Source organism: Sarcophilus harrisii, chromosome X (assembly GCF_902635505.1).
Source record: "Sarcophilus harrisii chromosome X, mSarHar1.11, whole genome shotgun sequence".
NCBI lineage: Eukaryota > Metazoa > Chordata > Mammalia > Dasyuromorphia > Dasyuridae > Sarcophilus > Sarcophilus harrisii.
Window position 1 is genome coordinate 7,274,346 of NC_045432.1, and position 15,760 is coordinate 7,290,105.

The 15,760-nt window shown below is 54.8% G+C and overlaps 1 protein-coding gene and 1 pseudogene across 1 annotated transcript in view; both read right to left on the bottom strand.

The window, feature by feature from the left end:
- CLIC2 (chloride intracellular channel 2) overlaps nucleotides 1-15,760 on the bottom strand; it is a 73,833-nt gene that overhangs the window by 14,731 nt on the left and 43,342 nt on the right. The gene's annotated exons all lie outside the window — the stretch shown is intronic.
- Nucleotides 3,503-5,620, bottom strand: LOC116420323 (annotated as a pseudogene).

The window sequence follows — 15,760 nt, forward strand, 5'->3', positions numbered from 1 at the left end:
GAGGCCCAGCTTCTCTTCCTCCAGATACCCGTCTCTGCAGAGTACATGTGGAAGTACATGGGACCCATCTTGAAGCTGGAAGCCAGAAGAACAAGCTCACTCTCAACAACTCTGCAGGTGACCCTCATGTTGTCTTCCCTGACAGGAGGTGAGCTCTCTGAGAAAAGGGACTTTCCTGGATAAATGCGTCTTGATTGACTGAACGAAAGTTGAGTAGTCAAACGGCTTTTCCTTGCATACCGGAGCATCATCAGTTTAGGGCCGGAAGACCTAAGTAGTGACCCTAGCCCCCTGCTGGGTAGGTCAGGGACCTGGGGCCCAGAGCACCAAAGTGGCTCTCCAGAGAATGTGCAGGTTGGAAGTGGCAGAGCTAGGATCTGAATTCAGGTCCTCTGGCTACCAAGGCAGGTTTTTTTCCTATTGCATCAAGCTACCTTCCAATATGTAACTATAGCTTTCGATAAACAGCATTGGAATATGTGACTCGGTATGCTTTTCTTCTCATTTCCCTCACAGATCATATAGCCATTCACCCAGAAATCTTTTGCTATGAAGTAGTGGGAAGCAAATAGGGGAGACCAGTTACCTTTCCCATCTCTAAAAATTAGTACCTTGAACCCCAAACCTTCTTCCCACATTCTTCTCCTAAGATGATTCTTTATATTTCCATGCATTTATACATACTCTTCCCTCAATCTCTGGCCCACCCCTCCATATACCCAAATGTCTTCGTTCCCCCTCCCTCCAAATACCACACTCGGTTAAAAACATAGCACAGAGTCGGCTCCCTCCTTAAAGCCTTTCCAGTCGGGGGCCAACTTTAATTTGGTCTTTGTAATCGTTGGCTCGTCCTTCTGAAATCTCTCGTTGACTGCCTGGCACATCATCCAATCGTAGCTACTGAGCTGTCGCCAAACTTCTCTGTTGAATCACCTAATCACTTCCCCATCTCCAGTGATGTCTGCCGGACTTGAGCTTTACTGACAGATTCCCAGAGATCTTGAGCTCACACAGTTCCCAGGACCTAGGGGTCTTTAGTTCCCCCCTCATTTTTCACATCCTTATTCCCTTCTACCTACACTCAGAGGAACCTTTTCTTAAAAACAACAACAACAACAACAACAACAACAACAACAACAACAACCACAACAACAACCACAACACACCAACACCAACAGCAACCAGAACGATAGCAGCAACAACACCACACCAAGCCCTGCACTTAGTGCCACTTCCCCCTCTTGCTATGGTTCTATTCTTTCACCTTATGAAAATGGCATCCCCTTTCTTGGTCTGTAAGAAAATTATAAGGAGAAAAAAATTGCCTCAAATCTCATGCCCCAGAGCTTAACACCTACTGTTAAAGAGAATGGCAGATTTGGGGCTCTACCAGGAAGGACCAGCAAATGGGAAGAAATCAGACACAAAGGACACGAGAGCAGTTGGTGACACTAAAGGCATATAGCCATGAAAACGCTACAGGGTGACTCTGGGTACTTGGGCCAAGGTAGGCCTCTCTAGCTGCTCTGGAAATGATTCTACTCCAGCCCAAGATGGCAGCAGAGAAGTGGACGATGTGTGAGATGTGCTTGGTATGTTCAAAAGAAAACAGTTGCCCCATATTGCTTCTCTGGAGAGTCGAGGTATCAGTCAGCTTCTGAAGCTGGAAGGTAAGCCCCATTTTAAAAAAAAAAATCTCTGGGAAAAGATAGGAAAAAACCAAGCAACATCTTTGTGGTATCCGGCCATCTCACCCGGCATCCAGAGGCAGACCTAAAGCAGCAAACCGGAACATTTCTACAGTGACCAAAGCATGGGAGAATTTTGGCCATTTGTCACTTCCCAACCAGGATCCGTTCTAATGAAGGAGATGGCTGCTGAGAAAAGTGGAGTCTCCACAGATACCAAGCCATCCACGAGGAGATCCCCTCCCTCCCCCTCCCCCATTGAGACTGGGCAGGCTAGCACCCTCCTAACCACATTGGGTGCCCTGAGGCCTAAGCAGGAGGCTCAGCCCAGGGAATTGCTAATGGGGACATTAGTCTCCACTCTAGAACTGCGATCAAAATAAATTTACTCAGTGTTATTAAAAGGAAACAATTTAATAAAAACACACGCTGTTATTTGCCAGGACAGCAACGTTTGGTCAGAAGGAAATCCTGCAGAGCAGTGGGAACAATGCCAAATCTCAGGAACACCAACCCCATACAAGCTGTGCTTTTTCTGCCTCAGGACCCACCTCATCTGTAAGACGACCCCGTCCCTTTAAAGACAAAGCAGTATAGGTCTGGGAAGCATCAGGTATATCTCCCACACCTGCTGATATTCAGGCCAAACCCACGTTTTATCTATTGATTGGTGTTTTGGAGAATCACAGTGTAGACAACAGTTCCATACTATTCTGTTTCATGAAGTATCTTTGTTTTGAGTTTGTCTTCCCGTGCAGCACCCCTCCTCCCCAGTTTGTTATGGTGGAAAATAAGCACTGGTGGGGCCTCCCAGACCACATTTTCCAACAGACCCAGAGCTGAGGTACACCTCAAACCTCAGTTTCACTCTCGGGGACCCGCATTTGAAGAGAGCCTGGGCTATATCAGCAACCTTCAACGGAACTCCTTCCCAAACCCTGGTCCCTTGTCACTACTTGCCAATTCTTCTTTTAATCTTTCATTGATTGCCTGGCACAGTGGTTACTGGATGATTGCCAACTCTCTCTTCTCTGAGTCCCTAATGTCTTCACCCTCTCATCCTTCCTCTGCCATCTAGACTCAGGCTTTACTGAGAGGTTCTCAGGAACTTGGACCTTACACATTCTACTCTTCCTGTCATTTCTTCAGTTTACCTCTGTCTTCTCTACCTTATTCCCTTCCAGCTAAAAACATTCAAATCTCTCCTCCACTGGAAAAACAGGACAAAACAAAAAACCCAAATCAAAAAAAAAAAAAAAAAAAAAAAAAAAAGCACCAACCCACAACAAATTCTGCACTTGATGCTCTATCCCCCCCTTTTTGCTATGGAATTATATGTGGGGTGGGGTGGGGGGGGACTAATTGGCACTTGGTTTTTTTTCACTGTTTAAGGTATTTTTATTACAGCAAGAATTTTTATAATTCAAATTACGTTTCCTTGCTCAGCTCTCAATTCTGTTATTTAAAACAGTGGTAATATTCTGAGCTTTTCTACAATAAAGATTTACAAAGTTAAAGACAGGAATGCTTCAGTTCCTCATCTGTCATATGAGCTGGAGGAGGAAAGGACAAACCCCTCCAAGTATCTTTGCCCAGAAAACCCCAAACGGGGTCACAAAGAGTCGGACACGACTGAAACGACGGAACAACAACAACTGTGCTGAAAATTCCCCACCCCCACCCCCACCCCATCTATTCAACATTAATTTGTTTTTGTATTTTACTCTTTTTTGGGTTTCTTTTCCTTTCTTTTCTTTTCTTTTTTTTTCTTTTCTTTTCTTTTTTTTTCTTTTTTTTTTTTTTTTTTTGGCTTATAAATCAATAAGTAATCTAGGACTAGCATTAAGTTTGCTAGACCTGGCATTTGTTGGTACATCAAGTTCAAAGTTTCCTTTCCATTTTTTCCCCTTAGTTTGCAATGTTTTTGTTTCCACAATAGCCTTCTTCAAAAAAGCAGACCTTCCATCCCCGGTCCCTCATCTTTCCTTTTAGACAGGAGGCACGTCGGGAGCACTGTTGACCGCTTTCTGGGCGGCCTCTTTCGCCTGGTGAGCTTGCAGCACCGCCACCGCTTCGTCGACCTTGGACCGCAGAGACTCCGGGGACTCGAGCATGTGGAGAAGCTCCGAGTTGTCGATCTCCAGCAACATGCCAGTGATCTTACCGGCCAGGGTCGGGTGCATGGCCTGGATGAGCGGGAACAGCCGTTCTCCCAGCATCTGCTTCTGCTCCTGTGGAGGGGCGGCGGCCAACATGGAAGCCGTGAGCGGCTCCTGACCCTGCACGTGGACGGCGGGCTGCTGCAGGGTCACCTGAGGCGGCGGGTTCAGGTGCTGCTGGGGATTGCGCACGCCAGCGGCGTACTTGTACTGGGGCGCCGAACGCACGGCTGGGGTCCCCGCGGAGGCGGACCCCGCGGCCGCGCGGGGGCCCATGCTCTGCGAGGTGGCGTTGGAGACCCGGGAGGACATGGCCCTTGGCACCTGCGAGGAAGACGGCCTCATGGTCCCGAACGGGGGCCTGGGAGCCGCCGGCCGGATGGCCCCGGGCATGTTTTGGAACGGATGAGGCCTGGCCCCCTGGGCCGTCCACCGGGGACTGGGTCTGAGAGGGGCGATCTGGCCGGGGGGATAGTAGGCGGGGCGGTTCTGCGCCTGGGGGATGGCCGCCATGAAGTAGCCCGAGGGAGGCTGGTAAGGGTTGATCACGGGGTTGGGCACGGCCCGGACGCTGGCCATCCTCTGCATGTACTGGTTCGTGAGGTGGGCCTGCCGCTCCTCTTTGCGCTGGGCCAAGGCTATGTACAGGGGCTTGGTGGCCACGATCCGGCCGTTCATCTCCGTGACGGCTTTGGTGGCCTCCTCGGGGGAGGAGAAGCAGACGAAGCCGAAGCCTTTGCTGCGGCCCCCTTCCATCATCACCTTGGCGCTGGTGATGGTCCCGAAGGGGGAGAACTCTTTGCGCAGGCGCTCGTCGTCGATGCCGTCGTCCAGATTCTTCACGTACAGGTTCACCCCCTGGTACCTGGTGATGCGGTCCTGCTTCATCTGCTCGAACTTGCGCTTGAGTTCCGTCTGGCGCTCGACCTTTTTCTGAGCCCGGCCCACGTAGATCTTCTTCCCGTTCAGCTCCTTGCCGTTCATCTCCTCCACGGCCTTCTGGGCGTCCTCGTGCCTCTCGAAGTTCACAAAGCCGAAGCCTTTGGACGTGCCGCTCTCGTCCGTCATGACTTTGACGCTGAGGGCGGGCCCGAACTTACCGAAGAGCCTCTTGAGCCTCAGATCGTCCATGTCCTCCCCGAAGTTCTTGATGTAAACGTTGGTGAACTCTTTGGCCCTGGCCCCCAGCTCGGCCTCCCTCTCTTTGCGGGACTTAAAGCGGCCCACGAAGACCTTGCGGTCGTTCAGGAGCATGCCGTTCATCTTGTCGATGGCCCTCTCGGCCGCCTCGCGGGTCTCGAAGTGCACGAACCCGTAGCCCTTGGAGCCGTTCTCGTCGCACACCACCTTGCAGGACAGGATGTTGCCGAAGGCGGAGAAGGTATCGAACAGAGCCTTGTTGTCGATGGACTTGTCCAGGTTTTTGATGAAGATGTTGCCCACGCCGCTTTTGCGGAGGGAGGGGTCCCTCTGGGACCACATGATGCGCACCGGCTTGCCCTTGATGACATCGAAATTCATGGTCTCCAGGGCTCTCTCGGCATCCGCCGGCTGCTGGAAGTTGACATAGGCGTAGCCCAGGGAGCGCCTGGTGATCATGTCCCTGCAGACGCGGATGGAGAGGATGGGCCCGGCCGGGCTGAACTTCTCGTACAGCATCGCCTCGCTCACCTCGGGGTGCAGGTCCCCCACGTACAGCGAGGCCGTGGGGTAGCTGGGGGCGCTGGGGTGCATCTCGCCGCCCGCCGCGGCCGCCGCCGCCGCCGCCGCCGCCCGAGGAGGAGGAGGAGGAGGAGGAGGAGGAGGAAGAGCAGGAGCCGCGGCCAGAGCAGGAGGAGGACGAGAAGGAGAGGAGGAGGAGGAGGAGGAGGGCCACAGGCTGCTACCGCCGCTGCCGCTGCCGCCGCCGCCGCCGCCGCCGCCGCCGCCGCCGCCGCCGCCGCCGCCGCCGCGAGGTCTCCAGCAAGAGGGAAGGAACGGCTGGGGGGGCCGCAGTCTGGAGCCGGGGTGGGGGTTGGGCGGGGGGAGGCCAGGGGAGGGAGGGGAGAGAGGGCGAGCGCGGAGGGACAAAAATCTCCGGGAATCGAAAACCGCTCCACGGCGGCGGCGCGGCGGCGGCCGAGGGAGGGGGCGGCGGCCGAGGGAGGGAGAGAGCGAGGGGGCGGTGACGGGGCCAGGGGCGCGCGCGCGCGCGGAGCCCGGGAGCGAGGAGGTGGTAGCGGTCCTGGCGCGCCGCCCGAACCCCGCTCCCCTTCCCCTTCTCCTTCCCCTTCCCCGCCTCCTCCAGATGGATTCTTAGGAGACGGAGGAGCGCGAAGGAGGGGCCGCGGGAGCGGGGGGCTCGAGGGGTGATACGGGGGCGGGGGGAGAAGAGAGCCGCCGAGACATTCGGCCATTTCTTTGTCTGCGGCGGAGGGGGCTCGGACCCGAGCGCGCGCTTCCGCGCTCCCCCGCCGAGCCCTGCCGGCGGCCCCGGGCACTCAGGGTGCGGGGGCGCCCGGACCCATTCCCCGGCTCAACGATGATCGGTCTGGGGGGCGGGGGGGGGGGGGGGGCGGCCTCCTGAGTCCCGCGCCCGAGGCCTGAAGCCGGCCTCAGGCCCGCGGGGGAGCCAGGCCACGTCACTCCGCCACCGCCTGCCTCATTTTCCTCGAGCATGAAACGGAGGAGAATGGGGGTCCCCACCTCCCGGGATCGGGGAGAAAAGAGCCGTAAAGCGCTCGCTGCTTGGCACATAGTAGGTACTGTGAAAACGCCTGTTCCTCCCTCCCTTCCTCTGGCCCTCTCTCCTCTCCTCCCTTCTTTCCCTTTCCTTCCTCCCTCCTCTTCCCTTCCCTCCCTCCCTCCCTCCCTCCCAGCTACGTAGGCAAGTCCCTCAACCTCAGTTTGCTCCCCTGTAAAATGGGGGAAACGCTAGCATCTGCCTCCTCGGATTGTTAGGTAGAACAAAAGGCGTAGAACTTTGCAAATCTTAAAGCCCCACGCCAACTGTTGTTTGCCAAACTGACCCCAGCCCTTTGGGCGGGAGGGGGGGGGCGGTTTCGAAGATACTGGAGTGCTTTACTATTTCCATCGCCATTTAACAGACGAGAAAACTGAGGCAAACAGGGGACTTAGTCAGGGGCACGCAACAAGTCTGCGCTACATTTGAACTGAGAAAGAGGAGCCTTCCCCAGTCCAGATGTGTCACCGTCCACAATGGCACCATTTAACTGCCCCCATAGGGAGCCCTTCTTCTCTGTGATCCCCCCTCCCTCCCCTGATCAGCCCCCCCCCCCCCAGGCAGATGTGTCGTTCTGCCATTCCAGCCCCTGTGGACATAGAATGCCTTGCCCAAGACTGCAGGTTTAAGAGCAAATTGTGTAATTATTCAGAATGCCACGGGGTTCCAGGGTTACCATGGGATAGGGTAGCCACAACTGACCGGCTCCGGGACCTGTAGTCCAGAAACCATCCTTCAGACATAGGTGTGAAGTCTCCAGGGGGGAAGGAAGGCTAGGTTTGCTGCCCTCGTCCATCATGTTTTAGAGGGGGCATGAGGCCCTCTGGTATGGCATCTGCTCAGCCCATACTGAGGAGAAGAGAAGGACTAGCTCAACTGCCCCCATTACCTGATGCCCGCGCTGGGATCCAAGCAGATGCTGTTCCGGGCGCTCTAGGTGGTGGCGGGGATGGAGGGGGCATGATGCTCCCCGCCGGGGAACAGGCTGGGGGGCCTGCAGGTCTCCAGAACCTTTTTCTTGCAGGCTTGGTTGGTGGAGGGGAAGAGGTGGCTGAGGCAATGCCCCCTCCGATGGTCTATCCCAGGTGGCCCCAGGGCCCCGAGGAGGACCACAACGCCATGATCGGGGCTGGAGACGGAGGAGAGAGAATGGCGACACATTTGAGGAGATCCCGGATTCTCCCCAATCGTCTTCATGGACCTTTACTCGGTGCGGGAGATGGAAGACCTGAAATTTTTGCCCATCCAAGACGGTCCCACGGCCTCGCTCACGGTCTCCATAGAGATCACCTCGTGAGTCACCCCCGAAGGCCCCGGACCATCCCGGAGAATCTGCTGGCAGCTTTGGTCAGGGTTGCTGAAGGAAGATCTGGCGTGGCCCACCCCAGGAGGCCTCACACCCTCCCCGAGAGCCTCCTGGCCGCTTTGAGTAGGGAAGAGGGAGCCGCCCTGCTGTCCCAAGCCAGACCAGCTCGGATCCTGCCCCAGAGCCGGGGCGCCCGAGGCGGCGCCCGGGGCCTGGGCCAAGGAGCGGCTTGAGAGGCTCAGCCCTCCAATGTGCCCCCGGGGCCACTGTGATTGGGGTCTTGGAGACCCCCTGCCCTTATCCCCTTACTCTAGTAGGTGGCCTCGAGGCTTACTTTAACGGCCTCAAGCGGAGAGTCCAGCAGGGGAGGGCTGGAGGATCTGAAAGGTCACTTTCAAATGGGGAGGGCATAGTTTTATAAAATAAATATTACTTTAATAACGAAAAATAAAAGTTCTACCCCAACAAAAAAAGGGGGGGGAAAGGTTGGTCGGATTATTGTTGCCACCTCGCCCTCCTCAGCCGGTCCCCAGCCTCCTGCTTGCCCCAGCCCCCAGCTCCTTCCCTGCCCTGGGCCCTGGTTTCTGGCATTCGCTCTCCCCGCCCTCTGCAGCCCCTGCCACCACCTCCTCCTCTTCCCTGGGCTTCCAATCTCTGTCACTTGCTGTCCCTGGGTGTGGTCTCTGCCCCTGATCTCCCTGGCCCTGCTGCCCCTGCCACCTCTTACTCCCTTTCCTGGGCTCTACCTCTCTGCCCCTGATGTCCATGGGGAAAGTCTGTCCCTGATCTCTCTGTACCTTTCCACCAACTCCTCCTTTCCCCTAGATTCCAGACAGCCCCCTGCTGGTCCCTGCCACATCCTCCTCCCTTCCCCTGGTCTCCAGGTTGCTGCAGCCTAATTTCCCTAGTTCCTGCTGTCCCTAATCTCCCTGGGGGGGTCTCTGCCCCTGACCTGCCTGCCCCTGCAGCCCCCTATCATCTTTCTCTTGGGCTCCCGACATGTCACCTGCTATCCCTGGGGGGTCTCTGCCCTGACCTTTCTGCCCCTGCAGCCCCCTATCACCTCCTTTCCCTTGGGCTCCGGACATGTCACCTGTGTCCCTGGGGGGTCTCTGCCCCTGACCTTCCTGCCTCTGCAGCCCCCTATCACCTCCTTTCCCTTGGGCTCCTGACATGTCACCTGCTGTCCCTGGGGGGTCTCTGCCCCGATCTCCCTGCCCCCTGCTGCTCCTCCCATCTCTTATTCCCTTTCCCTGGGCTCCACTTTTCTGTCACATGATGTTCCTGGGGCGGGGTCTCTGCCTCTGTTCACAATGGGGGTCCCCCTGCCCTTGGTCTCCCTGGGGTCTCTAACGCCTAAGCTCTTTTGAGGGGGCCTCTACTCCTGATCTCTCTGTCCCCTGCCACCTTCTCCTCCCTTCCCCTGGGCTCCAGGTAGCTGCAGCCCAATATCCCTACCCAGCCTGCCCCTAATCTCTATGGGGCGTCACTGCCCCTGATCTCCCTGCCCCTGCTGCCACCTCTTACTCCCTTTACTTGGGCTCCAAACACTGCCCCGGATCTCCCTATTGCCTGCTGCCCCACCACTACTTAACTCTTTTCCCATGGGCTCTACATCTCTGTCTCTCATCTCCCTGGGGTCTCTGTCTGGACAATATCTGGCACCTGTTTCTGCTCCTGATCATCATAAGGGCTTCCCTTGCCCCTGATCTCCCTGGCCCTGCTGCCCCTGCCACCTCTTACTCCCTTTCCTGGGCTTTACCTCTCTGCCCCTGATCTCCATGGGGAGAGTCTATCCCTGATCTCCATGGGGAGTCTGCCCCGATCATCATGGGGTTCTCCCTGCCCCTGATCTCCATGGGGAAAGTCTGTCCCTGATCTCTCTGCCCCTTTCCACCAACTCCTCCTTTCCCCTACATTCCAGACAGCCCCCTGCTGGTCCCTGCCACATCCTCCCTTCCCCTGGGCTCTGGGTCCCTGCCCCTAATCTCCCTTGGGGAATCTACCCCTGATCTCCCTGTCCCCTGCTACCTCCTCCCTTCCCCTGGTCTCCAGATTGCGGCAACCTAATTTCCCTAGTCCCTGCTGTCCCTAATCTCCCTGGGGGGGGGTCTCTGTCCCTGACCCTGCCCCCTGCAGCCCCCTATCATCTCCTTTCCCTTGGGCTCCGGACATGTCACCTGCTATCCCTGGGGGGTCTCTGCCCCTGACCTTGCAGCCCCCTATCATCTCCTTTCCCTTGGGCTCTGGACACGTCACCTGCTATCCCTGAGGGGTCTGCCCCTGACCTGCCTGCCCCTGCAGCCCCCATAATCTTTCTCTTGGGCTCCTGACATGTCTCCTGCTATCCCTGGGGGGTCTCTGCCCTGACCTTCCTGCCCCTGCAGCCCCCTATCATCTCCTTTCCCTTGGGCTCCGGACATGTCACCTGCTATCCCTGGGGGTCTCTGCCCCTGACCTTGCAGCCCCCTATCATCTCCTTTCCCTTGGGCTCCGGACATGTCACCTGCTATCCCTGGGGGATCTCTGCCCCTGACCTTGCAGCCCCCTATCATCTCCTTTCCCTTGGGCTCTGGACACGTCACCTGCTATCCCTGAGGGGTCTGCCCCTGACCTGCCTGCCCCTGCAGCCCCCATAATCTTTCTCTTGGGCTCCTGACATGTCACCTGCTATCCCTGGGGAGTCTCTTCCTCTGATCACTATGACTGGTCCTCTTGCCCCTGATCTCCTCACCCCTTGGCTACCCCTGCCACCTCCTCTCTTCCCCTGGGATCTCCATCTCTCCCCCTAATCTCCCTGAGGGGTTTCTGCCCCTGATCTCCCTGGGGGGGTTCTCCCCCTAATCTCCCTGGGGGGTTTCTGCCCCTGTTCTCCCTGGGCATTTCTGCCCCTTCTCTCCCTGCTTCCTGCTGCTCCTGCCCCCTCCTACTCCTTTTCCCTCTGCTCCAAATCTGTGCCCTTGATCTCCCTGCCTCTTTCTATCCCTTCCTTCCATAGAGCTCCATTTCTCTTCTCCCTGATCCCTCTCTTGAGTTTTTCGCTGCATCTTCCTGCAACTAACTGCCCCCTGCCACTTTTTTCTTTCCCTGGGACTCCAGATCTCTCTCCATGATCTCCCTATGTATGCCCGTCCCTGATCTCTGTGAAGAATCTTTCCCTCTGATCTCCATGGGTGTTTTCTTCCCCCAAGCTCCCTGCCCCCTCTCCTTCTTTTCCACTTTCCCCTCCTTCCCGGAGCTCCAGTTCTCTTCAGCCGATCTCCCTGTGGATCTTTTCCCCTCATCCCTCTGCAACCAACTACCCCTTTTATTCCTTTCCCTTGGACTCCAGATCTTTGTATTAAGTCTTTGTGTGAATCTCTACAATAGATCACCGTAGGGGGGATCTATTCTGCTGATCTCCATTGGGGGGGTACTCTACCCCTGATCTCCATGGAAGGGCTCTGCCCTGGATCTCAATGGGGGGGTCTGCCTCTCATCTCAATGGGGGGTCTCTGCCTCATCTTCATGGACTTGGTCTCTGCCCCTCATCTCCATGGGGATCTCCCCCTCTGATCTCCATGGGGGATCTATGCTCCTGATTTCCCTGGAGGGATCTCTGCACCTGGTCTCTATCACTGACCTCCATTGGGGGCTCTGCCCTAATCTCTATGGGGGGGATGTCTCTACCTCTGGTCTCCATGTGGGTCCTGACTCTTGGGGGTCTCTGATTCTGATCTCCATGACATTTCTTGAACCTGTCTGATCTCCCTAGGGTTCTTTGACCTGGATCTCCATGGGGGGGCTCTTCCTGATCTCCATGAGGGGTCTCCCCGTGAACTCCATGAGTGGTGCCTGAGGTTGATCTCCATGTGAGGTCTGCCTGTTATCTCCATGGGGTGTCTCATCCCTGATATCCATGGAGGGTTTCTGACACTAATCCCCTTGGGGATCTCTTCCCCCAATCTCCAAAAAGGCTCCCTTTCCCTGGGGCTCTTTTACCCTGATATCCATGGTACATCTCTCATCCTGCTCTCCATGACTCTTTAACACTGATATTGGGGTCTCTGAGCCTGATCTCTGGTCTGTCACTGAGCTTTCTACTCAATCTCCATGGGGGTTCTCCCTATAATATCCATGGAAGTTCTTTGCCCCAGATGTCCATGGGGGAGAAACTCTGCAGTCTCCATGGGGGTCTCTGCCTCGGGTCTCCATGGGAGTCTTTGACTCGGGGGGTCTCTGGCACTGCTCTCCATGGCATTCCTGATGTCCATGAGGGTTTGCTACCCTAGGAAATTTTGACACGATCTCCATGAGGCATCTCTGACACTGATCTCCATGGAAATCTAACTCGGATCTCCATGAGGAGGTCTCTGCCCTAATAAGCTTGCTAAATTTTCTTCCTTACAGATTTCTGTTCCCTTTCTCATGACCTCCTGATTCCCCCCCCCAATATTTTCCTGAAAATCTGCCCCACTTCTGCACACACCCTGCTGCCCACTTCTACCTCCTCTTCCCTGGGTATACAGCTCTCTATGCCTCATCTATTCCTAGATCTCACCCCATCATCTCCATGGGGGGTCTGCCTGTTATCCCCATGGGGGAGGGTCTCTGGCTGAATTCCATGAGAGGTCTCTGACCCTAATTTCCATGCAGGGTCTGCCTGTTATTTCCATGGGGGTGACTCCCTGTGATCTCCATGGAGAATAGCTGACTCTTATCCATGGGGGGATACCTGTGCTCTCTAAGGTGGTTCTCCTGATCTGCATGGGGGCTTTTGATGCAGATCTCCATGGGGTATCACTAACCCTGATGTCCATGAGGGGTCTCTGCCCCTAGGGATATTTGACCAGGATCTCCGAGGGGAGTTTCTGCCCCTGATCTCCATGGAGTGATCTCTGCCCAAATAACCTTGCCAACTTTTCTTCCTTGCACGTTTCTCTTCCCTTCCTGGTGACCTCTTGCTCTTTCCCCCCATATTTGTGAACATCTTGGCCCCACGTCTCCACACACCCTGCTGCCCCCTTCCACCTTCTCTTCTCTTCCCTGGGTCTACAGCTCTCTGTCCCTCATGTGTTTCTCAAATTCACCCCATGATTTCCATGAAGGAGTCTGTCTCTGATCTCCATGGGGGGTCTCTGACTTTGATCCAATGGGATTCTCTGTCCCCATCTTCATTGAGGATCTCTACACCCATAGATATTTGACCTGGATCTCCATGAGGGATTTCTTTCACTGATTTCCATGGGGGGGGTCTACCTGTGGTTTCCATGGGGGGTCACCCCCAGTCTCCATAGGGGGTTTTCCCCTGGTCTCCATGGGGCTTCTCCTTATTATCTCCATGAGTGGTTGATACCCTTAAATTCCATGGCAGAGCATTGACCTTGATTTCCATGGAGGATCTTCATCTGATTTCCTTGGGGGTACCACCCTGATTAACCGTGGGGCTCACACACCCTGATCTCTATGGAGGAGTCTTTATCCGTAGGAAATTTTGATATAATCTCCTTGGGGCATTTCTGATCCTGACCTCCATAAGGTCAGTCTTCCTCTGATTTCCATGGGGCATCACTTCCTTATCTCCATGGGGCATCTGGCTCTGATCCTCATAGGGGAGTCTGTGATCCTCATGGGGGCTCTTCCCTACATTCCCTAGGGGGGAATTTAACCCAGATTTCCATCAGAGTCCCTGCCCCTGATCTCCATGAGAGAGTCTCCAAACTTGATTTCCATGGGGGTGGGTCTTGATCTCCATGGGGAGCTTCCTTAATTCCATAGGGCATCTCCATCAAGGCTCTTTATGCCTTAACACCATGAGGGATCTATACCTTTAATCTCCATGGAGTCTTACTAACCTTGATCTCCATGAGGAGTCTCTAACCCCAATTTTCATTAGGTGTCTCTACCCCAAAGAAATTTTGACCCATTCTCTATGGGGGGGGGTCTCTGACTCTATCACCATGGGGGAGGGTCTTCCTTTGATTTCTATGGGGATCTCCCTCTTTACTCGGTAGGTCTCTAACTGTGATCTCCCTAGGATATCTCCAACACTTCTCTCCATGGAGGGTCTATGACCTTAATCTCCAAGGGTGTCTCTGATCCTTATCTCTGTGGGGGGTCTGCCTGTAATTTCCATGGATGGTCTACCTCTGATCTCCATGGGGGTCTCTACTCCTAGGAATCTTTGACCTGACCCCCATGAGGGGTTCTATTACCAAGATTTCCATGGAGGTGTCTCTCCTCAAATATTTTTGCCTACTTGTCTTCCTTTCACATTTCTCTTCACTTCCTGGTGACCTCCTGATCTTTCCCCTGTAGTTCCCTGCAAACTTTTGCCCCATATCTCCATATACCCTACTGCCCACTTTCTCTTCCTTGGGTCTACCTCTATCACTCATGTCTTCCTCAAGCTCACCCCAGGATCTCCACAGGGGAGATCTCAATGGGTAGGAGTCTCTGCCCTGACCTCCATAGGGGTTCTCTGACCCTGATCTCCATGGGGGGACTCTACCTTTGATTTGTATGGGGGTATTTGCCCCTGATCTCCATGGAGTTCTCTGACCTTGATCTCTGTGGGAAGTCTCTTCTCCGACCGTCATTGAAGGCCTCTCCCCTAGGGATATTTGACCTGGATCTCCATGGGGGGGGGGGGTCTCTGCCCCTGATGTCCATGGGGTATCTCTATGTGAGGAAACTCTGCCCCTGTCTACATAAAGAATTTCTTTCCCTTGGTTGTAATGGAAGCTGATCTCCTTGGAAGTATTTGATTTTCATTTCCATGTGGACTCTTGGCCCTGATCTTCACTGAAGGACTCTACCCCTTGGGATATTGGACCCTGTCTTCCTGGAGGGTTTGCCTGTGATCTCCACTGGGGTCTGTCTCTGATCTCCATTGGGAGTCTCTACCTCATCTCCATGGAGGTCTCTAACCTTAATCTCCATGGGAAGGCTTTGACCCAGATCTCTATGGGAGGTCTCTCACTCCTATCTCTATGGAGGGACTGCCAAGGATCTCGTTGGGGGGTCTGCCACTAAATGCCATGGGGCGGTTCTGACCTTGATCTCCATAGGGGTCTCCCTTGATTTCCATTGGAGGGTATCTACTTCTGATGTCCATGGAGTATCTCCCTGTGATTTTCATATGGTGTTTCTGACCCAGATCTCAATAGGGGATCTCTCAACTTGATTTCCACGGAGAGGTCTGCCTGTGATCTCCATGGGGATTTCCTCTGATTTCCATGGGCATTCTTTATCTGGGTCTCCATGGTGTGTCTCTACCCCTGATCTCTGTGGGCGGTCTATACTCCACATCTCCATGGAGGGGTCTCTCACCCCAATCTTCCTGGATAGACTGCCAGTGATATCTTTGGGGGGGAGTCTACTTCTGATCTCCATGGGCCATCTCCTTGTAATCTCCATAGGGGCCTTCCTAGTCTCCCAGGGAGATCTCCACCTAATCTCCATGATGGATCTCTGACCATGATTTCTAGGGGAGTCTCCTCCTCTTCTCCATGGAGGAGGTCTGCCTCTTATCTCCATGGGGAGTCTGTCATTCTGATCTCAATGGGGCTCTACCTCTGATGCCCTTTTGGCATCTCCCCCAGATCTCCATTAAAGGTCTACCCCTTATCTCCATGGAGGTCTATCTGCGATGTCCATGGCGGGGGGGTGGATCAATGATCTGGATCTCCATGGGAATTTCTGCTAATCATCTCTGTGGGGATTCTGTTCCCTTCATCTCCATGGATTTGTCTCTCCTCAAATAACCTTGCCAACTTTTCTTCCTTACATTTTTCTCTTCCTTTCCTTGTGACCTCCTCATCTGTTCCCCCATATTTCCCTGCAAACTTTTGGCCCACATCTCCATACACCCTGCTGCTCCCTTGTACCTTCTCTCTCCTGGGTC